At 54.5% G+C, this 19,259-nt stretch overlaps 1 protein-coding gene across 8 annotated transcripts in view; it reads left to right on the forward strand.

Moving 5' to 3' along the window:
- The window catches only part of ZMIZ1 (zinc finger MIZ-type containing 1), a 248,043-nt gene that overhangs the window by 37,233 nt on the left and 191,551 nt on the right, over nt 1-19,259 (forward strand). For 7 of the 8 annotated variants that reach the window (XM_016918729.3, XM_016918726.4, XM_016918724.4 and 4 more), the window contains exon 2: nt 12,740-12,849. The gene's annotated coding sequence lies outside the window, so the exon portion shown is untranslated. Of the gene's footprint in view, nt 1-7,402; nt 8,310-12,739; nt 12,850-19,259 lie in introns of those variants that run through there. The other variant, XM_016918725.4, reaches the window with a different exon arrangement.

The following is a 19,259-nucleotide window of genomic DNA, read 5'->3' on the forward strand; positions in this document are numbered from 1 at the left end:
CTCCATTGAAGTTCCCAAACTGAGGGTCTAAGCTTGACACCATCTGGCTGCTCTCTCCTAGGCCAGAGACCAAGACCAGGCCTTAGCTCTCCCAGGCGTGGCTGAACCCAGCAGAATGTAGTAGTTGCTCCACTAACAGGGACATCAAGTGCTGTAGGTTTTGTCTTATGCTCTGCCTGAGAGTGACAGCCTGGAGTGCTATACAGAATAGCAATTCTGAGGCTACAAGGAGCTCTGTAAGAGAGCGTGGAGACCAATTGGTAATGCCTGCCATGGGTGTGGGAAGGAAGCCTGGGGGTACACAGGCCTTTATTTGTGACTCATATGCTCCCCCAAGCCTGTGGCTAGATCCTGCCCCCATTGCATCGCCAGCACCCAGCTTGGCGATCAGTGGGTGATTGAGCCCGGAAGCTCCTATAAGAACTTAGCAGATGCTCCTTGGCCGGTCTTTGCCCGTTGTGCAAGGGGACATCCCCCAACCACATTGCAGGCCCTGGAAGGTCAACACTCAGCCCTTGAGTTTAGGAAGCTCTTGTTCATTCCATACCCACTCCCTGCTAGGGCTGGATGTGGGGTAGGTACCCAGGAAGTGTGTTGATGAGACCCAAGAATGATCGACAAATGGGACTGGAGAGATGGTTCGGCCTGGCTTGGCGGCAGTCCATGTAACACTACCTCACTACAGGCATCGTGCAGGTGGCCGAGTGCCCCAGATTTTCTAGGACAGCCCTGGTTTCAGATCCTTCATCTATTGTTCTTGAGTGCCCCTGCCTGAACAGGCATTTGGGCTCCGCTTTGGAAGTCCTGGCTGCTGTGGATATAGCCCTCATGATCATGCTTTTTGATCATTTTCAGAGCACTCACTCTTCCATTGCCTTTGCATCTGGCCAGGGGATGGAGCAGCCCCATTTGCTCACTTTTTTCAGGTGAGGAAATTGAAGGCCAGAGTGAGCAAGTGACTGGCTTGCGGCCACACAGCCAGTTAATGCAGATATCTGGCCTGAACCTGTGATACCCATCTTCTGGCCACTTCACTGTTCACTTACAAAGCCCAGAACTTTCTGCATCCTGCTATTTAAGCCTCATTCATTCAGTCAGCTTTTGTAGCCTAGCGGGTTAGACCTCAGGAGTCAAACAGCATGCTTTGCATTTGAACTACTGCTGGCCGTGTGACTTTTGGTGAGTTCCTTTCTCTCTCTGTGCCTCAGTTTCTTCATTGATAAAAGGGGTGTAAACACCACACGGGGCTGTTGTGAGGATTACTGGGTTAACAGTGTCTATCTCAGGGTGAGGGTTCTGTGGGGCCCGCCAGTGGTGTTCACAGAGGTGGATTGATCAGAGTTGCTCACAGTCTGGTGAATGTGAGGTGGGAGGCAGATGTGTTCACCACGAAAGAGCGTTCAAGTGGATGGGTGAGGTCAGAAGTGCACTGGGCACCACCGGGCGGTGGGAGGAGGGACCGTCTCCATTGCTCCCACACTACTCGGAGGCATTCAGAAAGGCTCCTCCATTGATGGACGCTACTTGGAGCAGGGCTTGCAGGGGGCAGGGAGGGCACTGGCCTGATCCTGGCAGATAGCAACCTCCAAAACTTCTCTGGACAGAGGATGGCACTCATGCCTACCACCTCACTACCTCCAGCAGCTGGAGCTTCTGGGCTCTGCTGTAGGGTGGGCGTGGGGTTGAGAAGAGGTGAAAAGACCCAGTTGCTTTGTCCCAGGGGCAGGCACAGAGTCCTGCCTGAGAGCCCTGGCATGGGGTAATTGTCTATTGTTCATCGTCTGGTAAGCCAGCTCCCCACCTTCTTTCTGCCTGCCTGCCTTTCTGTCCTTCCTCTCAGCATCTGTCTATGCAGTATAAAGAGCCCCTCCCAACACAGTCACCAGTGATCTGCTTCCAGGCTAGTGTTGACATCCCAGCCCACCCGGAGACCCATTTATTCTGCCACTGGGGCACAGGGCCCAGTTTTAATCATCCTCGCTCCACTGTGAGATACAGATGGTTGTATTATTAATAGTCATAATTAATCAGCATCCACAGAGGAGCTTTTCCCTAGGCAGCAGATCCTCAGGACGAGCAGCCCTGGGAGGTCCCATTCCAGTCCCCCTTTACAGACAGGGGAAGTGAGGCTGGGAGAAGGGGTGGTGGGACTCATCCGAGGTGGAGCTAGGTATGGACCCCAGCTCAGATCTCAGATCTGATAACCACCTGCAGTGTTACTGTCTGGGAATGGACTGTTCACCCCACCCACCCATACCTAGGTCCTAGGGTGCCAATTGCTGGGAGAAGCTTTCAGCACTGGGGATGGGAGGGTGGTGCTCAGGCTGATGGTGCACTTTGAGATCTCAGGCTGAGAGTGAAGGAAGAAAGGTGGGATGGGGACGAAAGGCCTGAAGGAGGCCGGACATATTGGGCTAGCAGGACAGGGGGCCTGATTGGGGTAAGGGTGGGGAGGTGGCCTTGGGTAGAAGGAAAGCCAAATACCAACCATCACCCCCTAATACACACAGATCGTGGGTCAGGGCCTGAGGTTGGCTGCTTCTCTGTTCTAAGCTCTGCATCCCAGGGACAGTGGTATAAATGCTTACAGCAGGCAGCATCCTGATTTATGGGGCTGTTTTGGACAGGCCTAACTACATCAGCACAGAGGCAGTGAGGGGCTTCTTGCACAATTCTGCAAGCCCACCTTGCTGCCAGCCCACCTGCTCCCCTGCCTGGCTCCTGGGGCTGACCACCACCAAGGCCCCTGTGCATGCATGTGCACATGCATGCACCCAGACCCATGCCTGAGTGGGCACACCCAGGCCCACGTGCTCTGTGTGCACCTGAGGCTGTCCACATCCCTGCCCACAGCCCATAAACTGTGTTAGCCCGGCACGCAGGTGTGTGCTGCTTTGGGCCTGTGTGCAGATGAACACAGGTGTGCCCAGGTGCACACATGTGTGTGTCTGCCTGCACTCTGCAGGCATCCATGTGCCTATGTCCTCTGGGCTGCCTCTCTCTGTGTTGATCTGTTCGTGGCTCTGGGAGGTGGATGTCTGTTCGCTGTCCGGTGTGTGTCCCAGTGTGGATGTGCATTGGTGAGGGGTGTACATGCCTCTGTGCAAGTGCGCCTGTGTGCATGGGTCTGTGTGCACACGTGTGGGCATGCAACTGCCACCTCATCCTGTCTTTTTCATTATGGGTGTTGTCCACACTCACATCCTTGCGTGCAACACACACCCGGTGCCCAGTGTGGCTGGGCTGCCCCCGCCTGATCATTAGGCTCATGGATAAGACTCTCTGTCATCGTAAATGAGTATAGAGTGCCCCAGTCCAGGAGTCCTGAAGGAACTGGGGAGGTAGCCTCATCTGTCCTCAGCATCTCCACCCCACCTCCATATGGATGGTGCTGGAGAGGGGAGGCTGGGAGGGAGGGATGTGGTCCCCACTCCTAGGCCCCCACACTGGGTTCCTAATCCACCCTTTGTTTCTCCCCACCATGCCTATGCACTCGCCCATATTCTGTGCCAGACCTTGAGGACAGCCCCGGGTCGTGGGAGAAGCCCAGTCAAGAGTCAGGCAGCCGGGTGCACAAACCCAGGCTCTGTTGCCAGCATGTGGCCCTAGACAGCCCCTCTGCCTCTCCCATCATCACTGTTTTCCCACCTGCAAAATGGTCTTAGCAATGGCCACCTCATGGGGTTATTGTGAGGACAAAAGGGGTGCAGAAACTGCTAGAGAAGTCAAGTTCCTTCCCCCAGCAGACCTCAGTCTCCCCATCTGTAAGATGGCAATAATGACCCTCACCAGTGGTCTCATGGAGTGTTTTGAAGGTCAGATGAGAAAAAGGTTCAGTGAAGGCTGCAGGGTGGTACCCATAGGACTTGTTCCAGCTGTGAGCAAAGGAGATGAGGGGTGCTAGGCACTTGGGGGTGGCATGCAGGGCCTGGGCCAGATGCCTGCATCCAAACCCCCATGCTGCCACCCTCTGGCCTTGGGATGTGGGAAGGTTACTTCATCCTCATCTGCATCTCTATTATCCTTAGATTCCTCATCTTTCCAGCAGGCATGTTCGTAGTAGTATCCATCTCCTGGCATGTTGGGAGAATTCAGGAGAAATGTGTGTGGAGCTTAGCACAGAGCTTGACACAAAGCAGCTGCTCAAATCAGCGGTATTTGTTATTCTTGTTTTTGGCCTTATTGCCATACCGGTGGCCACTCGGTCTGGAAGGACAGGTGAATGCATGGCGGATGGTGCATTAATACCACACTGGGATACCTATTAATGAGGTTTAATCTGTGTTTCCAGACTTGATGTCCATCCATCCCACCGAAGAAGAGTTCAAGCTTTTCTTCCAGGGAACTGAGAGGGCCATGCTGAAACTGCAAGCCTCAGCCTGCAAGAGGTGCCCTGGGGAAGGAGGTAGTTGGTACTGATCTTGGCTGACTACAAAGGAGCTGGCTCCTGGGACTCTGAATGCTGTGCCCTCTGCAGCCACCCAGCCCCACAATGGGAAGCCAGTGGTTACATTTACCCCTGTCTCTTTTGAACCATATGGTGGCTGCACCACAGCTGGCTCAGAGGCTCTGAAAGAAGGCCCACAGGGGAACATGATGTCTTGCCTGAGCCAGGTGAGGACTGAGGCCCCCACTGCCAGCACTGCAGTCTGGGGCTTCCATTTTCACCATAGTTCCTCTAAGCTGCCTGGAAGAAGGGCTTGAACTCATGAACTTCATGACCAATGGACCTGAAGTCTGGAAGCACAGATGATACCTCATTAACAGGTATCCCAGTGTGATATCAATACATCATCTGTCATGCACTCACCTGTGCTTCCAGATGGGGTGGCCATTGGCACCGAGGGACTCCTTGCACAGTTATGCAGATGGCTGCCAATCTACTTGCTCCCCTTGCCCAGCTCCTGGGCTGACCACCACTGGGGCCCCTGTGCATAGAGCCCATGAGCAGTCCCCATCACCTGTGGGCTTCCCAGTCTGTGCCCAACTTAATGATAGCTGTTAGGGTCCAGTAGAGGATGCAGTGTCCCCATCCTAGCAGGGGCTTCACTGAAGAAACGAGGCCCTGGCACCCAGGCCAGGGCAGGGAGGAGACAGTTGGTAGACACAGCCGGGGCTGCAGGGGCTCGGAGGTCATGGGGCCCAGGTGGGCAGGCAAGGGAGGAGGCAGGCCAGGCTGGAGCCAGTCCTTGAAGGACAAAGAGGATTTAGCTCACTGGAAGGGATGGCATTCCAGAAGGACAGAAGTGTGTGGGCAAAAGTTTGGAATCATTCCCGGGGAAAGGTGTACCCTCTCCCATAAGAAGTTTGGTCTGCCCTGGACCAAAGAGCAGAGTCTTTGCTCTCGATGGCTAGTGGCTGTGGGGTGAAGCAGATGGCCAGGGGGTGTGGGTGACGGGGGAGGCGCACCCTCAGGCCTGAGCCAAGGGAAACCAAGTGGGCCCACACAGGCCAGAGCCTGAGACCTTGGCACCAGCTACTCGGAGATCTTGACTCAAGAGTTAATGATTCATTTGTGGCCAATTTTCTGCTGGCTTTGCCTGGAAATTCCCAAGCTTGCCCCTTCCCTCACCTTAGGGAGCTCCAAGAATACAGTCTCACTTACACTTGGCTGAGAACGTCTCACCCACTATCCAGGGAATGGTTTTTAAAATTACAGCAGGTGTGATGTAGGTTAGCCATTAGGAAAAGCTGATCGGGGGCTATAGGCTGGGAGCTGGGGTGGTTTGTTTGAGTGTTTGGAACAAATGTGAATAGAATTCAGTCTAGTGTGAAGTGTTGTGACAGTTACAAATTGGGAGCTACAGCTTGACCCAGAGTAGGACTTGGTTGGGCTAAAAAAGTAATGGCATAGGCAAAGGCCCTGGGGCATGAACATCCAGGGAACGCTGAGTGATTGTGGTGTGGCTGGAGTGTAGAGGGTGTGAGAGACTTCTAGAAGTGTGGACACAACTCCCAAGTGAAGGACTCTCAGGACTTGAAAATTTGGCAGTGGGACGTGCTGGCAGTGGGGAGTCAGGGCTGGTACCTGAGTAGGGGACAGGTGTGTTTGATTTGGGTTGTAGGGTCGCTTGCCCATCCCTGTCTTGATTCTGCTGGTCAGCAGACCTTCCTTGACAGCCTGCTCTGTGCCAGGTCGGACCCACGCTCTGCACGGGTCCTGCATCTGTGTGGAGGCTGAACTAAAGGGAGGGGGTTACATGTAGCAATTCAGGTGTGAGCATGGGTGTGTGCAGGAGCAGGGGAATGGCTGATGACTTCAGACCCACTGGGCTCCATCACCGAAAGTCCTTGGGTGAGCGTAGCAGAGGTGTTGGGGTAGGCTTCAGGAACCCCATGTTCCTGGCAGGCTCTGTGGACAAGCCGCCTGGAAACCACTTCTGCCCTGTAATATCAGCATGGCTGAAGGGGCCTGGAATGTGTATCTGTTCCTGTACAGAGGAGGGGAGCAGACGAGGCCCAGAGAGGGGAAGGTTGATGGCAGAGCCCAGGCAGAACTCAGGGCCCAGTCTCCCAATCCTGGCTGATTGCATATATATCCCACCACCCACCCGTTCCTGCAGATCTAAGGACATTTCCCCGAAACCAGGCAAAATAGAGCAGCCTGATTGTCCATGTCAAAACGTCTGGGCATTTGGGGAGGGAGGGTTCCTTTATATCTTTCACAACTTAGCAAATTTAATTTCTTCTGATTATTTCTTGACGGTCCCAGGCGTTGGTGGTAAACAACCACACTCCCCAGAATGTTTCCCTGTGACAGCAGCTTTCTCTGGCGAGGGTGCTATCAACACTTGGCAGGGCCTCCTCCTGGCTCCTGGCTCCCAGCTCCTGAGATCGTGAGCTCCTGAGCTCCTGGGCTCTTGAGCAAGGCAGCAAGTGAGGGCTTCTCAACAGCTTTCAGCATGCAGAGCTTGCCCTGTGTACCAGGGCAAGGACAGGCCTAGCCTCTTTGTTCCCCGCAGCAGCCTGGCCTGCCTTCGGAGCCTCAGGTGGCCTCTGGTTGTGGATGGTCCCCACGCAGCGAGGCTGGGTGGTATCAGATGTCTGCTGGCTCCCACAGCTCTGGTGCCGAGGTCCTTGGCATGGCTCAGTGGCAGGAGGGAGCCTGTCTTCTGAGCAGCTCTGCCAGGACTGTCTGTGGCCGAGAGACCGGCAGCATCCTGGGCCTGCAGCCTCCATGGTCTGCGTCATACTGGCTTAGGTGTCCTGAGTCAGAGCCAGGAAATGGATCTGCCATGCGGGGGTGGAGGTGCTGCTGCCCGGGCAGCTGGGGTGAACCCCAACCTCCTGCCCGTCCACACCTGGAGGGTCCTGGCCTTGTGCTTCCTTCCCCTGGCCTGGCCTGAATGTGACTGGTGCCTGGAGGAGAGGCTGAAGTTCCAGCCTGCTCCACACTCCACTTTATGTGCCCAGGCCCCCACCCCACAGGCTGTTGTTGGCAGGGTGGGTGCTGAGACACAGGCACCACGCTATGCTGTGCTTTTGCCTGAGTTATTCTATTCCCTTTTTCTAGAATGCCCTTTCCAACTCGTTGTCTGGGTGATTTTCTGCTCCCCCTCCAAGAATTTACACAAGAATGACTTTTTTGGTGAAGGCTTCCCTGGCACCCCCACTCTGGCCAAGGCTGCCCCCCTTTCCTCTGAGCCCCCTCTCCATTGATGGCTCCTATCACAGTGTAGTATATTCACGTTTGGAGCCCGTTCGCCTGTGTAGGTGCCTTGAGGCTTTTTTCTTTGTGGGTCCTACAGGCCTGATGTGTAGTATCAGCTCAATAAAAGCAGGCTGGATTTAATTAAGGGGGTTCCTGAAGGTGGTGCTGGAGTCTCCCTTTGTTAATGGTGTGGTGAAGAGGAGGCGGGAGTTTGCAAATGGAGAGAGGCTGACTTGCCTGCCGGACTCCTACCCCCGATCCCCTCTGAGGGCAGTGCTGCCCCCCTGACTGCTGGGGACTGGGGTGGCCTCCTCCATTTCTATCCAGCGGCAGACTTCCCTGCCCGGCAGGAGCTGGCTCCCCAGGTTGCCGGAGTGATCACTCTCCAGAAAACACCCCAGTGGAAACTGCATGAATGATTGATAAGAGCTGAGAGCTGTTTAATTTTTTCCCCCTGTTTAATGGCTATCAATAATTTAATACGCTCTCTGTATGTTTTTAAGAAATAGCACCCATTTCGCCGTCTCCGGTTTAGCGGGCTAAATGATTTAAGTGTTGGAAATGTGCTCTGAGGATGGAGGTTGAGTGAGTCGGAGAAATCTGGAGGCTGGGAGTGGGGGAAGGCGGGTTCAGAGCCAGCCACAGCATCTTGGCCTGGGTATGTATGTGTGTGTGTGTCTGTGTGTCTGTGTGTGTGTGTGTGTGTGTGCGTGTGTGTGTGTGTGTGCGTGAAGGTGGGAGGGAGAAGGGAGGGAGGGAAGGGGCGGGTAAAAGCCAGCTCCTCTCTGCTAAGAGCAAGATAATTGCTTTTCCGGGGCCTCACTGAGCAGCAGCTGAACAGCTGTCAGCACCCCCCTCCACAAATGCTAAGCTTTTTTTCTGGATGGCTCTGGGGGGCCCAGGGGGGCTAGGAAGGAGCTGCCGCCAGTATCACCACGGGCTGAGAATCTCCCCTCCCCCTGACATCTTTGCCCCCTCTTAAAGCTTCTAAATCACTTTTATTTTAACGACGCAGTAAGGCTGCTGCCCGGGTGGTGTCTTCCAGGTGGGGTGTGGGTGGTGGAGTGGAGTGAGGGACTCAGAGGGACCTGGAGGGTCATCTGCCAGTGCTCCCCCAAACTTTCCAGATGCAGAGCATCACCTGGGAGGACTTGCTAAAAATTTAAATTTCTGGGCTGTGTTCCAGACCCATAGACTTCCATTCCCAGGGGAAAGGCCTGGGAAGCTGTGGGTTTAACAATCAGCCCAGGTGATTCTTAGCAGAGGAGTTTGGGAACTATAGAGTCCAGCTCTGTTCTGGTGCTTACAGTACCCACAGCACCACGTGGCAGCTCCCTTCTGCTTGCATGCCTCTGGGAATGAGGTACTCACCACCTCCCAAGGTAGCAGACCCACTTGTGGAAGGCATACTCTAGTCTAGAGTTGCTTCTGATGTTAGGCTGTGACCTACCCAGCTGCCCTTGTGGGCTTGGAGTTCTCTCTGCTACAGGACAGACCGTGTTTCCTGGGATCTGATGTCTTTCCCTCTCCCAGCCTTGCCACTTTCTGGCTTGTTTGGGCCTCTCTGCTGGGTAAGGAGCTTCCTCTCTTAGCAAAGGGTCCTGGAGGTAGAAGGCAGGAAGGTGACAGGTGCTGTGGCCTGTCTGTAGTGTGTGAGGTGGCTGCATCATCCTATTGCTGGTAAGCATCATCGCTGGTACAGTGGAGACCCTGAGGAAGGCAGAAAGATGGTGGGCCTCAGCACTGCCTTGGCCTATCAGGGATTCCATTCCTCCCACGAGAGAGAAAACTGGCTCATCAGAGATCATTGTGTCAGCCATAGCTCTTAGATGACACTGGGGGGAACTGAGGGCTGAGGGGTTTCCCCAGAGACCACATATCTATTTAGGACAGAGCTGGAGCTGCAAATGTGGGGGTGAGAGGCCCTTAGAGGGGTGGCCAGGCCAAGGCCCTGGCTTTAGGGATCAGCTGAGGCCCCAGCCAGTCACTCACCTGAGGTTGGATGGGGGAGGGCTTCCGCCTTCTCAGTCACTCAGGGCTGATGGACAATTCATGGAGTCAGTACATGGAAGGATTTTGGTGGAGCCGATGCCCACTCTGTCTGGCATTACAACTCTTCCTTCTGTCTGCCTAGCAGTTTCCATTGTTTTGCCAGAGGGTGTAGCATTATACTACGGCCATGGGTCTTGCAATTTTGTTTTAATAGATAATTAAGAGGGAAGGAGTGGTGCACATTTACTGGGCATCATGGCTTACTGTGAAATGGGGAGTATAATCCCCCCATAAGCCCTGCACTCTGTAGCCCCTTACTGCACCCCCGGATTCAGCCCCACCCTCCATCTCTGTGGGAGAAGCCTGGGTCCCCAGGAGAGAATTGCCCTGTTGGGTGCTGGCAGCTGACCTATCTTGAGATCCCAGTTCCCCATCCTCCCCTGAAGCCTGCTCTGGCCATCACAGTATGGCTGGGGGTGTCTTGACCCTGGGGGAAGAGGAATAGGGGTGTCACCCAACCCTGATAGAGCTTCTGCTTGGAGAACTCCGAGAGCTAAAGAGGCAGAAGAGAGACTTACACGCTCTGGGGAAGACCCAGCCCCAGAGAGAGAACTGTGTGAATATGGACACCCAGGCAAGGCCTGGGGAGGTCAGGGAGGGCCTCCAGGAGAAGGTGCCACCTGACTGCAGGCTTGAGCATGGTAGGAAGGGGAAGGGCATCCTGGGGTGGAGGTGTGATGCAGCCTGTGGGGGTGCACAGAAGAGTGAGGTAGAGCCTGCAGGGCTGGGGATGGGCTACAGAGGCCGGCTGGCCAGGGCGGGGCTGACCTGATTCACTTGGGTGGAAAGTCACGGAAAGATTTGTCTTTAGTTCCATTGAAGTGTTACACCCATGCAGAAAAGTGTGTATCTCCTACATTTGTAGCTTGACAAATTATCCTGAAGGGCACATGCTTCTGTAGCTGCCAGGCAGATCAAGAAACAGAACCTTGCAGACCCACTAGAGCCCCCTGTGCCCTCTACTCACTGCCCCCTCAAGGATACCAACTGTCCTGACTTCCAGCCTGCTGTGAGTTATCTCCTGCTGCCCAGCAAACCACCTGAAAACTTGGTGGCTTAAAGCAGCCACCATTTATGAAACCTCACAATTCTGTGGTTTGGCTGGACTTCTCCTCCTGATTCCCTTGGGCTCATGTGACTCCAGTCACGTTTGAGGGTCTGCTGGACTGGAAGGTCCAGATGGCCTCAGTCACACGGGCAGTGGGTGCTGGCCAGGGGAGTTCCCCACCCTCCACTAAGACAGACACCTCCCTCCATGGCCTGCAGCCTCACAAGAGAGGCAAGGCCAGAAATGGCAGGACTTCTTGAGGAGGCCTAGTCTCTATAACTCACAAAATGTCACTCACACCGAATCCTATTGATCTAAACAACTCTCAAGGCCAGCTCTCAGCAGGTGGAGAACAGACTCCGCCTCTTGATAGGAGGAACTCCAGAGGACCCCTGCCGTATTTCATCTATTACAGGCGTAGAGTCTTTTTGCCCTTCTTGACCTTTATATAAATGGATCTCATAAGTGTATTCTCTGTCGTGCCTGGCTTTTTGAGTCAACATTGTGTTTGCAAGATTTACCCATAGTGAAGTTGCAGATCACTCATTCCCAAGCCTGTGCAGCAGTTTGTTGTGTGGAAACACCAGTTGACCCATTCTATGGTTGGTGGCCATTTGGGAAGTTTTCATTTTCTGGCTGTTACGAATTGCCTTGCTACGAGCATTCTAACACATGTCTTCTGGTGAACATATGCACATTTTTCTGTGGACATGGAGTTCCTGGGTCATGGGAGAGGTCACAGGGTAAGAGACCCTTCCAAACTATTCTTCCAAGTGGTGGGTCTAGTGTCTAGTGTGTGCCCCACCAGCAGAAGGGGGACTTTACAAAGACCCAGCTGAAGATGGGCTGGAGGTGCGTCTTGTGGACACTGGAAGGGGCTTCCTGTGATGTCCCCTCTGCCCGCCCTGAGCCTCAGGCCCCCAGGTCAGGGGAAGTAGAGCCATGAGGCTGATCCCTCTTTTCTGAGCATGAGCTTTCCTGCTACACTTTTTCCACCCCAGAGGCCTCCCATTGCCTTCTCCTTTTCCCAGCAGCTGCCTTTCATTGTTGACCTGACCCTCAACAGTCAGGGAGGCCAGGGGTCTGCAGATGCAGGAACTGGGGGGAGACAGCCACACAGCCTCCATCCCTGAGGAGATTTGGACTTCACTCCAGCCTTGCCTTTCGCCATGGGAGGAACCCTTTCCCTCTCAGGGCCTCAGTTTCCTCATTTGTAAAATGACAAGGAAAAGTATCAACCTCACCAAGTCCCTTTCTTCTCATCAATCTGACCCCATATTCTAGAATCGGATAGAGGAAGGGATGGGGGGAGGCCTCCTGACTTCAGTCAGCCCATGTTTTTCTGTTTGTTCACTGCACACTTTCACGGCACCATTCATCCATCAAGGAATCTCTGTGGTCCTTGTTAACCAGTTCAGAGGACAGAGAGAAACTAGACTTCACTCCCAATGTCCAGGAGCTGGGCCTGGAGCGGGAGAGTGTCCTGTGGGAAGCGGGAGGAGGCAAGGTTGGCCAGGCGCACAGCCCACTGGAGACAAACGAGCAAGGAGGGGCTGGTGAGAGAGGGCTCCACGGAAGCACTTGAGCAGAGTCTCAAAGGCCAGGGGCCCTTGAAAGACAGAGAAGTGGGGAGAAGAGCTCTGAGCGGGGCACCCAGCGTGTGCCAAGGCCGGAGCCAGGGGCTCTGGGAGGCCGGGCTGACTGGAGCCCAGTGGTGGGCAGGCAGGTTTGGCTGCTGCTGTGGTCTGGCTTTCAGGGCTGCGGGGCTGCTCGGCCGGTGCTGGGGCTTCGAATGTGACGTTCAGGAGCTGCGACCTTTATTTGGCAGTGGCGGGGCGGTATCCAGTGTCTCGAGTAGCTCCACGTTGGTGGGCCAGTTCCATCTTCCAGGAGATGGCAGCCAGGACCTAGAGGTCCATGACGTGGGTGAGGGGCTGCCCGCAGGGTCAGAGCTTGGAGCTCACTGCCCCCTTTCTTGTCTCCCATAGGACTCACGGCAGCTGTGTTCTGATTTCGTACTACTGCTAGGGCTGCCGCCTCCTCCTCCAGACGCTCTCAGCAGACTTGAGTCCTGGTCCTTCTGCAGAGGCCTGAGCAGGTAAGTGGGATGGGCTGGCCCTCTGGTGCTGTGCACCTGCTGACGTGGGGCAGACAGGGAGTGCGGGCCGCCCAGAGTGCATGGTGCTGTTTCAGGGGCCCAGAGGGCTGGGGAGGGGAAGGGGCTTCTTTCTCAGTCTTTATTTGTTCCTTGGCCTTTTCCTCTCAAAGAAAGCCACACAGTGGAGGGTGGTGAATGTCCTGACCTGGGACCTGGACATGGGATTTTATTCTGCTGCCAACTCCCAGTATCGCCTTGGGTAGCCCTTTCCTTCTAGAGGGCCTCAGCTTTCTACTCTAGTCCATGGAAATAACAGTAATGATATCCTCTAACCCGACAAGCACTTAACTGTATTCTGGGTACTGTGCAAAGTACTATAGAGTTATTACTTCTTTCAGCATCACAGCAGCCTTATGAGAGCATTGCTGTAATCACCAGCATTGTACATGTGAGAAAACTGAACGTCACTCACTCAGGAAGTAACTTGCCCCAGGCGGCACACCTGGCTGAGCCTAGGGTTCAAGTCCAGGTCTGTGTGGCTCCAGTGCGCCAGCCACTGCCCGCTGGCCTACTCTGCCTCTCGCCTTGCTCCTAGCTTCTTTTTGGGGGTGGGGATCAGGGCAATTATGGGTGTCTTCAGAAGTGCCAGATCCTGTCCCAACTCAAGAAAAAGGGAGAGGGGCTTTTACCAGGTGACAGGCTCCTGGTGGGTCTGGGGTCATGACCCATTTGTGATGTGATGTGGCAGGGACCAGGCCTGGCCTCCGGGTGCCTCTGAGGTGGCAGCCAGGGCCCCCTCTAGAGGAGGGGTGTGTAGGCTGGATAAGGCTTTCTTTCCCTCTGCCCCTCAAGTTCGTTTTCCTAAGCTTGTATTAAACACTTACTGTGTGCTAACTCCTGGATTAGGTACCAACTGCAGTGCAAGGGAAAGGGGCCTGTCCCACTCTCTGCTCCGTGGAGAAACAGAAAGATCCCAGTGATGTGGCAAGCCCCATAACAGTGGCGTGGAGAGGGTTCAGAGGCTGGGGGGAGAATTCTGGGGAGGTGACCACAAGTGAGTTACAGTGTGGGGAGACAGAAGCATAGATGGAGCAGAACCTGGCAGGATGTGCATGCACACACAGACATGAGTGGTGGTGAGTGCATAGATAATACAGATGTGCAAATGTGCGCTTCCTCACAAACGTGTACACAGACGTCGCTTCTGCATGCCACATGAATGCACACAGATAACACTTGCGTGCACTTGCATGCTCACATACATATGCACAAACTCGTGTTGGAACTACACACATACACGGGCACAAACTCTCACAAGCACACAGCATTCTGACACACACGGGGCTGCATATCCATGCACACACAACGCAGGGTGCATTCCAACAAGAAGAGGCAGTTCAGAGGTCGATGGCTCTGCATCGGCAAAAGCTTCCAGCAGCTCCTGGGAGGCTCTGGACAGCCTGGGCCGAGGCTGAGCTGGAGCTCTGTTTGTGTGTATGTTGGGGAGGGTGTTGGGGCTTGAGGGCCAGCCATGTGACTGACCATGGACAAGCCCTTGCCCACTCTAGGACTCATTCCCCATCTGGAAACAGGAATCGTCCCCGTCCGCCTCCTATACGGTGGCCGCAAGGATGAGAGGCTGCTGCATAGATTGCCGAGAGCAATTTTGGGCACTCTGCAGGGCTTCAACAAATTGAAGCTAGTAGTCTCATGAGAATAAAACAGGTTACAGGGAGAGTGGGGATGTGGGGGCTGTTCCTCTCCAGGCTTCTCATCCCCTGGGGCCTGGGTACTCTCTGAATCATGGGCATGACAGTCCACCCTGCCCGCCTCCACCAAGGTGGTGGGGTCTGTGTCATCCCTGCTCCCGCTCTCCCACCTGCACTTCCCTGTTGACTCCTGAGGAGTTGGGGGCCTGCAGTGCCCAGCTTTGGTACAACAACCACATTTGACTCCCTGCCAGGAGACTGGCACATTGCCTCCATGAGTGCTCTAAATCCCCTTGAGAAGCCTGAGAAGGCCTTACCAAGCAATTTCCAGATGAGGAAACTGAGGCACAATAAATGCAGGTGAGGTTCTCAGGGACACCTGCTCATAAGTGTTGGAGCTGGGCTTCGGATCCAGGTCATCAGATGTGAACATTTATGCTCTTTTCTCCCATGATCTCCTCTCAGGGATAGGTCATTTATTACCCACTTTGCAGATAAGGAAACTGAGGCTCAGAGAGGGCAGGCCACTCAGCCAGGAAGTAGCACAGCCAGAATTGGGTGCTTATTAACCACACTGCACCCACCTCAATTCAACACTTCCTTTTCCTTTCCCTCCCTCCTTCCCAGAGAGCCCCTCCAGGTTAGAGGGGGTTCCCGAGGAGGCTTCTGGGATTATCTGGGCTTTAGTTCTGACCTAGTATTCCCAGGCATACCTGCCATTTTCTTGCAAATAGAAAGATAGGCTATTCTCTGGGGTCTGCTTTCTAGCATGACCTAGTAACTTCCTCTCCACGACTCCTTTGTAAAGTATCCTTAGGATTGTCCTTTGGAAACTTGGCCAGCAGAAAGCTCTGGGGTACCCAAGAGGCCTGGAGGAGTCCTAGGCCTTTGGAGAGGTAGCCACTGCTTGCATATCCACTGGGAGGCTCTGTGACCTGCTAAAGGATCAGGGTGTGGGACCACAGCACAGGGAGCCAAGGTTCTGCTTGGCATGGGTGGTAGGTACCACTATGGAAGGAAATTGGGAAGGATCCCCGGGAGGTGATATTTACGCTGGGCCTTGGAAAGAGGAGAAATTTGCTAGGTTGATGTCAAAGGCCAAGGAAGACCCAGCAGAAGGCTCAGCTCCACCAAAGTCCCAGAAAAGTGAGAGTTTATTCATGGCCCTTTGCACCTGCATCTGCACCCAACAATACCCATCAGAGTCTCCTAGAATTAGGGCCAGCTAAATAATTTCATTGTGGTCCAATGCTAAATGAAAATGCAGAGCCCTTTGTTCATGAATTATAAAGGATTTCAAGATGATGACAGCAGAGTAGGGTCCTTCTAAGCTTGTGGCCCTGTGTGACGGCCAGTGAAGCCAACCCTGCTTGAGTAAGTGTAGCAATTGTGGGATTTAGCGCCAAGAACTGAGTTCAAGTGCAGGCGCCACCAGTTACTTACCAGGCCCACGACCTTGGGCAAGTCCTCCTCATCTCCATAAGCCTCATCTGCCAATGAGCGATGGTACCCTCCTGCCTGCAGAGGAGGGTCAGTGGTGCCAGCATCTAGCTTATCCCAAGCAGTCCAGGACAGAAGCTTTGGCCGGGGTGGAGTGGCAACTCTTTCCGTCAGGTAGTGATGTTCAAGGCTCTCCTGACCCACCCCATTTACCTTCCAGCGCTGCCCCTGTCTACCTTGGTGGCCTGGTTTTTTGTGCTTTTCCAAATCCACCTGGCTGGGCAGTGGAGGGTATGGGGAGTCTACTCTGTTTTATTTGCAGAGCCTCCTGTCTGGACTGCTCCTTGCCCACCCTCCCGTCTCTCCTTGGCAGACTCACTCCTGCAGGTTAGATGTCATGGAGATTTCTTTGACCCCCAGCTCCTCCCTTCCAACCTTTACTCTGTGATACCTTCAGTAGCTGCAATGACCTCTTGCACTATAGAGTTCTCTACAGTGTGCGAAGTCCTTTCACACCCATCACACCCTGGAGAGCTCTTGAAAGGCCCTATTCCCATTTGCTAGATAGGAAAACAGAGGCTCAGAGGTACAACCATCCTAAGTTCCTGGGCTGAGGTCAGACCCACATCGGGTAGGGGTGTAGACAGTGGCAGCAGAGAGTGGTACCTAGGCTCCACCCTCGGCCGCCTCATCTTGCAGCATTTGGGAAAACTGGCTTTTCCCTTCTGGTAGAAAGCTCCAGCCCCTGGCCCAGGAGAGGTATGTGGGTTGCTGAAGAGGGCCTGGTAGAGCACAGAGGTCCAGCCAGCTAGAGCAGACTAGCGCCCAGCCCTGCTTTTCCCCACAAGTGATGTGGCCCAGTTCACGTGGCTCGGCGGACTAGAGCCAGGTATACATGGCTCTGAAGTCTGGGGCAGAGGTGAGAAGGCCCTAGCTGGCCTGGGCTGCAACCGCAGGCAAAGGCTGGCCACAGATGAGAGGGGTATCATGTCAGGGGCATGACAAACTGTTCCATATGGCTGGCACTTCACGAAAGACACTCAAAACACTCTTGGTGGATGAGTGTGGAGGATGCTTGCAGATTGCGGCTGTAGACCGGGCCGAGGCATGGAGGTTTTCCAGCTCTGTTACCCCTTTCTTTGTGGCTTCTGATTAGCGACTTCATCTCTCTGTGCCCCATTTCCTCATCTGTAAAATGGGGAGAATATCCCTCTAGTTGTGAGGGATTCAATGAAGTAAGCCATGGGCACTCTCACAGCCATGCCTGGAGCATGGTTAGTGCTTTCTGGCACTTTCTAGCATGAAGAGTGGAGGTGGCAGTAGCGGGAGTGAGTAGGGGGTGGACTCCAGGGCTGTGGCCACACAGGAGGGTTTCCTCCACTGAGCAGCATGGTTGTGCGGTCTTTTAAGAAAAGGTGGAAAGGGAGATCAGGGATTGGGGTTGGGCTGGATTTGGATTTCATATGAGGCAATCCCAAACAGCTGTTGCTCAGAGCTCTGTGGGCAGCCACCTGGGGTGAGGGCTGCACTCTCCTTGCCAGCCCCTCCAGCCCCTGGTGTGTGGCTTTAGGCTGCCGGCGTGCACACCCTAAGTTGTCAGTCAGCAGACTTCCAGGGTTACATAGGCGGTTTGGGGCTGGCCGTGAAGACCTTGAATGCCAAGCCCAGCTCACAGCAGGCCTGGCCAGGGCCCAGCCCGTGGCCACACGGAGCTGGGATTCCAGGGTCCGCATATGGCATGCCTGTCAATCTTCAGCGCCAGCTGAGAATGCACACCTCTCCTCCCACTGCGTGAAATCTGTGGCCTGCAGCCCAGGCCCTCCACCCCAGCCTCTGCAGCCTGCTATGACTCCACAACCCCCACCCAAGCTTGGATCCGTTTGCAGCTCACTGCTTATTCCTGCCCAAGGTAGGATGCCCCTCTAGGTCAGGAGGGTGGGACTGCTGTCCTGGTGGGCCCTCTGAGCAGGACTTGTGTTCAAGCCTCAGTCCCATTAAGAACTGCTGTGTGACCTTGGACAAGTTGCTGCCCCTCTCTGAGCAGCTGTTTATTGGTCTGTAAAATCAGAGGATTGGGGTAGGTCAGGGATTACAAACTGCAGTCTTCAAGGGTGTCAACAACCCATTGAAGTTGGGACTATCCTGTTGTACAAATGAGAAAACTCAAAGCACAGAGAGGTTAAGAAACTTAGCCAAGGTCACACAGGTTATAGTGGAGCTAGGACTCAGCCCAGTTTTATCTGACACCATAATATGTGTTTTCCCTACCACAACAAACTGCCTGTCACAGATACTTGCTTGTTTGCTGGGTGATCCATTTTGTCCATCAGCCAGCTTGGTGTTGAACACTTCCTTGTGCTCCTGCACCGTGCTAGGCCCTGGTATCCAATAGTGAATCTTCAGTTGAGCTGGGAGAGCACAGCTCCAGGTCCGGAGTTCTGAGTAGAGGTCACAGTCTCCAGTGCAGGGTTGCTAGGTAGGTGCAGCTCTTTCCTCATGCTGTAGGAGGCAGCCAGAGAAGACTTCCTGGTGGAGGGGTAAGGTGAGTGGGGTTCCTATACAGAGTGGAAGAGTAGGGTCTTCCTGGGGTCTCTGCACAACTTGGTGGCATGGGTCAGGGCAGTCCGGCTGGGGAGGAAGATTCATTCAGCCACAGCTGAGGCAGCCCCTGAGGGCCTTGAATGCTAGGCCACAGAGTTTGGCCATGAACCTGCAGGGAGTGGGGAGCTAAAAGAGACTGCAGGGCAGTGGCACCTCCTTTGTGAGAGCTAGGAGGGCTGGCCTCAGCTTGCAAGCTAGGGCAAGGGTGAGGTGTGGTCCAGTCTAAGGCTTAGTTCACCCAGGAACTGTGGCAGCAGGAAGAGCAAGGTTGGAGGCTTGTCCACTGGCCGGACCTTCATGCTCCACCACGGCCTCTTCAGCAACCCAGGCACCTCTGCTGGACCAGGCGCTGGGGCTTTCTACCAAAAGGGGAAAGCCAGTCTTCTCAAATGCTGCAAGATAAAGCGACCGACGATGGAGCCAGGTGCCATAATCTGCACACCTCCCCCAACCCCATCTGCCATGGGCCTGACCTCAGCTCAGAGCTTGGGGCAGGCATTGCTCAGTGACACAGTGGGATCAGAGAGGCTCAGAGACCAGCCCAGGGGACACACAGCATTCCTCATGGTGGGTACAGAGGCTAGAGCAGGTAGGCAGCATCTTTCCCAAGAGAGGTAGGTCTGGGTCTCCCTCTGGCCGTCCCAGAGTCCTGGACATGCT

The sequence above is a fragment of the Pan troglodytes genome, chromosome 8 (genome assembly GCF_028858775.2).
Source record: "Pan troglodytes isolate AG18354 chromosome 8, NHGRI_mPanTro3-v2.0_pri, whole genome shotgun sequence".
Taxonomy (NCBI): Eukaryota; Metazoa; Chordata; class Mammalia; order Primates; family Hominidae; genus Pan; species Pan troglodytes.